Genomic DNA, 6,000 nt, shown 5'->3' with positions numbered 1-6,000 from the left:
AAAAACAATATCACATAAGAGGAAAGCAACAGATTCCACTTTCAAATTCAGCTTTCCAACTTGGAATTTGAATTTGAAAGTGGAATCTGTTGCTTTTCTCTTATGTAATCTTGTTTGGGAAACTCAGGTAATCTGTTTCAATCTTTTCAATAATGTGAAAGTCCTGATAATATCTACTTCATGGGAGTAAATGAGATAATATGTATTAAATTGCCATAAAATACTACAGTTTTACAAGTGTAAGCTATTGTTAGCACTGCCAAACATAATAATTGTTGCTTTTTTGTTGATAGCTTTTTTTATAAATCAGGTATTACATTAATGTCTTTACATACAAGATATCATTTAACCATAATTTACAAATAAAATCATTCAAAAGTATCTGAAATAAATGGTCAAGTCACAAAAACAAGTATGTCTATCAAAAGTAATTATTTCTAAGAAATGGTTTACAATGTTATTTAGTAGAGGCTTTCCAAATTCAGCAGATGTGAATTTACCCATAAAGCAGTAATTGATCCACAGGAAAACATGACTAAAAATGTGGTATATGAAAAGAAAGCAATCCTTCATTTACATAGAATTATCATATTTCAAGTAACTTAGTGACATGGACATTAAGTTTCATGGAGATTGGGAAAAAAGTGGGTTGAAGATGGTGAGTTAGAAATGAAGAAGAGAGGCCAGGTACAGTGGCTCACACCTGTAATCCCAGCACTTTGGGAGGCCAAGGTTGGCGGATCACCTGAGGTCAGGAGTTCAAGACCAGCCTGGCCAAAGTGGCAAAAACCCGTCTCTACTAAAAATACAAAAATGAGCTGGATGTGGTGGTGTGCTCCTGTTATCTCAGCTATTTGGGAGGCTGAGGCAGGAGAATGGCTTGAACCCAGGAGGCAGAGGTTGCAGTGAGCCGAGATCTTGCCACTGCACTCCAGCCTAGGTGACAGAGCGAGACTCCATCTCAAAACAAAACAAAGAACAAATATATTAACAGTCTATTCTATCAGACCCCTTAATTTGACTCAACCAAATCCTCAAGGACATTTTGCCCTGGATTATTGAAAATATGGGCAATTCAATAATAATTCAGATGCAGGCCTATAACATGATATGAAAAGAGCAATTTTAAAAGTTGGTTTTGAGGTCACACACAGATGGGTTTGTGGGCAAAGGGCGAGGACAGCTTCACAGATCAGATGTCATCTGAGCTGGATTATGGAGCTAAATAGGAAGCATTCTTGTGAATAAGTCAAGAAACAACATTACAGAAGAATGTTCACATTGTGGACGTTTGAAACCACTGAGGAGGAGCTGGGTCTTTTTGCAGCTTAACTACGCTCTGTGTCCCTCCACTTCTTCCTACCCTCTGTGTCCCTCCACTTCTTCCTCTGTGCCCTCAGGGGATTGTCTTTACATAGGCATTGCACAGCCCTTGCCTTTCCTCTTAGATTTAGAATCAGTCAATGGGAGGCACTAGGCATCAAAAGCACATTGGAAAAGAGAAAATTGAGGCCAGGGATGCAGTCCTTCGACTTTTTTCCTGTCAGATTACTTCAGGTTGGCTTTGTTATTCGACCAAAACAGCTCTCACTGAGCAGCCTTAAATCTCTTTATCCTGGTAATGTTTCCTTCCTCTTTTCCCTTAGGCTCAGGAGAGTAATTAATAGCTCCTCCTTGATGCTAGCCCCAGGGGACTGCATCTTCACTTTCTGGTTTCCTTTCACCCTGTCCATATTTGAACAGAGTAGTCTTTTTGTAAAACTTTCCTTTGTTACTCTCAGTTAAGTATACCATTTATATTCTGATGAGACCCCCCATTGAAATATTTACATAACATCACAACTAAAGAAAAATCAAAAATTCATTCTGTGTAATGTCTGGCCAGTCCCCCAAACCCAGGTTTAACTGATTTGATTTTTTTTCTATTCTTTCCTCCCTCCTTTCCCATTGAGATGACTGGACATTTGATATTACCAAGAATATGCATAATGACTTGGAAGTTACCATTTGAACAATTGACATTCTTGAGGTAAGAAAACTATTTTGCATCAAAATTTACTATTACTGAAGAATAGACTTTATATTCATAAGTCTGTAAAAGTCCTCAGAGATCATCTAATATTACCCAGCAGTGCCAAAGACTGGCTCTTAATGGAAACCACCTAGACAGCTATCTATTAATATATATCTTCATTTCCCAAGCTCACAAATATCGCCTGCATCAGAATCTCTCAGGGCAGCATCAGAATTTTATTTTATTTTATTTTTTAATGTTTAGGTTTCCTGACCTATGATTCTCATTTAGGGGGTGGGAAATCTAAAGACTACAGAGGTTCTGTGACTTTCCAAAGCTCAAATAACAAGACAGAGATACATGAGAATGAGATCCACTTTTCCTGACTTCCTGTTGTTGAGGGAAAGGAAAATTAAGAAATGGGGAAAATCTATGGACATGTTAGAGAGACAGTTAATGACCTCATTTGGTAAAGTATATCCCTGAACATAAATTAAGAAAAACAGGTTGTGTTTCCCAATCTCCAAAATGTTAAATTCGTCAAATTATCTCCCGTACCTTACAAAGATGTTAAAAGGCTCTTGTCATTTTGGGCCGGGCGCGGTGGTTCACGCCTGTAATCACAGCACTTTGGGAGGCCGAGGCTCTTGACCTTGCGTCAAGAGTTTGAGACCAGCCTGGCCAACACAGTGAAACCTCATCTCTACTAAAAATACAAAAAAAAAAAAAAAAAAAAAAAAAAAAAAAAAAATTATCTGGACGCGTGGTGGCACGCTCCTGTAGTCCCAGTTACTCAGGGAGGCTGAGGCAGGAGAATCGCTTGAACCCGGGAGGCGGAGGTTGCAGTGAGCCGAGATCATGCCACTGCACTTCAGCCTGGGCTTCAGAGGGAGACTCCATCCCCGGCCCCCCGCCCAAAAAAAAAAAAAAAATCCAACTCTTGTCATTTTGGACCTTTTCGTTCAGTTGTTTCCTACAATGATGTGGTAATCAGCAGTTCCCCAATTTTATTTACATACTAGGATTCCAATTCCACAGGAAGGACTCTGTGTTCTGATAAATGATGGAAATAGTCATTTCATAAATCAGATGATAACCTCAAGCTATGGCTTTGAAGTATCACTGATGTTTTCCAACTCATTTCCTAAGGAAAGAAAGCCCGCCAAAGCACTCCAAGAAGATAAACAATATTTGACCAGTGGATATCCGGAGTCTAAAGACAATTCACTGATCAAATATTTTCTATCAGAAAATCATACAAAATCACATAGTTTATAAAAGAGTTTCTCCCACTACAGTCCTTTTAACAATAAGGTATTAATTAATTTATTTTCTCTTCACCAGTAAAGTAAGAATACACCAGAAAAAGAGAAGCAACCCGTTAACTTCAGCGGGGATGAACTTCAACTCCTGGTAACTTAAAGCAGATATTTTTTGGCTTCCTCCGCTATCTAAAACCAGAGCAACGAGAAAATTCTCCAACAGCAAAATCTTATTTATAGTTAACTAGTTTATCTTATCCTCTGCTAGCTTTCTCTCTATCAATTTAGGTTATCTGAGCACGACTGAGCACGTAGAAAAGTCAGCCCTCGATTTTCCAAGGGCAAACAGAAAAGTATAGTCACTCATCTTCTGACCATTGTCCTAGGATCTGTAGTATCTTTAATTAGTAGTGTGACTAACCTCATTGTGATCAGCTGAGGTTAACGTTTTTATTCATCTCCTGACCCCTCTAGCCTGGGAACTCTCCTGAGTTTTTAGCTGCAGACATCTTCAGTATGATTTCCAGGTCCCTAGTAACTTCAAAACTTATCTATACAGACTTCTGTTTCTGAATTTATAAAATAAATGTGATGATGCATTTTATAAGAGCACTATGACCGGGTATGGTGGCTCACACTTGTAATCCCAGCACTTTGAGAGACCAAGGCAGGAAGATTGCTTGAAGACCAGGAGTTCAAGACCATCCTGGGCAACACAGGGAGACCCCTGTCTCTACAAAAAAAATAAAATAAAGACCATTAGTTTCAGTTGCATATTTCTTCAGTTAAATGAAAGTAGGCAAATCAGACGTAGTATTTTGGGTCAGTATTTAGCAATGGGTTATTCATGTTTAGTTGTAACATGGTACTTAAAAATGTATTTTCACCCAATAACAAAACACCATAGAAATTAGAAATAATGTAATTTAGTATGTTAAGACCTTAATTTCTCTCATTTAATTTTCTCATTATTTGTGGGTTTAAAATCCCATACTCCTTTGGAATAATCTCAGTTTATTTTAAAAACTTTGGATGGTGTTCTAAGCGATACTCTACTTTAGGCTTGTGATTAAAAAGAGGATATTTGAGTTCTAAAATCTTTAACAGTGTATCAATAGAGGTTAACACATTGTGCAAACTATAAAAAAAAAAAAATCTATGAACATTAGGGCGCAGTATCTCTGTGACTTAATTTGGGAGTTTTGACCAAAAATTGCCTTATTGGCCACTGGAGGTCACCATTGTTCTCTCTAAACTTTGGAAACAGAAAAAACAAGAGGCTCAAAAGCATGGGTGGGTATAGAGGTGGGGAAAATATTTTTCCCTAATGGTGTTATTAATAACATTGAGAAACTTAATGGGCTGTTTTATGTGGCAAATTTCTGTTTTATCACATTATTGATCTGTGATAAATGCAGTAGGAATGCTTTCAACATTTTAAGGTTCCCTTTAAATTCTTATAATTTGTCTGATTTCAAATGACAGAAATGAAATTTAAAATTGTTTTAGAACTCTGAGTTTTAAGTGTTTTCCCTTTTTGCATTATAACTGAATCCTAACTTTCATTCTTAGAATGTTTTACAAAAATAAAATTGATCACGAATCGTCTCATTTCTCCAGCATCTTAGGTTGGATTTCCTAGGAACAGAACCTGTGACAGGAATTCAGGTGGAGCTGTTTTAGGTAAGAAGCGCCTTCAAGAGAAGAAAGAGAAGAGAATAGGACAGGGCAGGGAAGGAGCTAAGCAGGAATGTGGTCTCAGCTGAAGAGTAGGTTCAGCCTCAATCCATGGGGAGCAGAGCTCTGGAGCATAAATTGCACCTCATGGTGGGTCCTGCCTTGAGGCAAATGCTCCACCATTTTCTCCCGGTCAGACTGTCATTAGCTGTGGGTTGTAGAAGGCTGGGGTGGGATGGACATAACCCCTCAGGCTTGAAGAAGGAAATTCTCCAGAGATGGGGTAGGTGTGAGCTGTGAACAGCTGTCATCTCAGCAACTGAGGGGTGGCACCGTAGCAGGTGCAGCGGATCTGGGTGTGGCAACACCACCAACATCCACACAAAGAAGCAAAACCTTCAGTTATTAACCTCTGAGTTAATCAAAAGTAACCACTTGATCAATTTAAGAGAGTATCTGTGTCAAAGCCATTTTTCTTCTCTTTAATTATTTATTAATCAAATTAAAAGGAGAACTCACTTTTTCCAAATAGGAGAAAGCTAGATTTGATGGCTGGTTCTATCTGTAGTGCTAAATAAATAAATAAATAAAAATAAATAAAAATTAGTAACTGGAATTTTATAGGCCTCATTTTTTTCGAATATATAAGTAAAATTACAGCAATTTTTAAAGGTATAAGAATTAGAAATTTGTCTTGAATATAAAAGATATTAATATGTCAAGATTTATTACTATTATAAGTTCTATAATTGGCACAGTATTACTGCCCATTTTATTTGTAGGGTAGAATTTCAAAACTACTGGGGCAGGAATAACTGGCAAAGAGGGAGCATTTCTACTCTGCAAGATACAATCTTGGTCCTTTGAATTTGGAGTCATTTTTTACCCTCCCAACACTGTCTGCTAGGCAGACAATGTGATTTCTCTTTCTTCTGGGAAGGAACTAGGCCCAGCAATTTTGAGTGACACCTAAAATTGTGCAGCTACTAGGTAAGAGCCAGGATTTGAACACAAAGCTGAAATATTTCCACTAGCATCAGGTGTTGA

The 6,000-nt window shown here is 37.8% G+C and overlaps 1 long non-coding RNA gene across 1 annotated transcript in view; it reads right to left on the bottom strand.

Annotated features, from left to right (window-relative positions):
• Positions 1-3,315: 3,315 nt before the first annotated feature.
• Positions 3,316-6,000, bottom strand: part of LOC129010470 (uncharacterized) — a 41,865-nt gene continuing 39,180 nt past the window's right edge. The window contains exon 5 of the long non-coding RNA XR_008493004.1: positions 3,316-4,009. This is a non-coding gene — a long non-coding RNA (uncharacterized LOC129010470). The remainder of the gene's footprint in view (positions 4,010-6,000) is intronic.

This window comes from Pongo pygmaeus, chromosome 10 (genome assembly GCF_028885625.2).
Source record: "Pongo pygmaeus isolate AG05252 chromosome 10, NHGRI_mPonPyg2-v2.0_pri, whole genome shotgun sequence".
Classification (NCBI taxonomy): domain Eukaryota; kingdom Metazoa; phylum Chordata; class Mammalia; order Primates; family Hominidae; genus Pongo; species Pongo pygmaeus.
The sequence above is the reverse complement of the archived record's forward strand: the minus strand, read 5'-3'. Positions and strand labels throughout refer to the sequence as shown.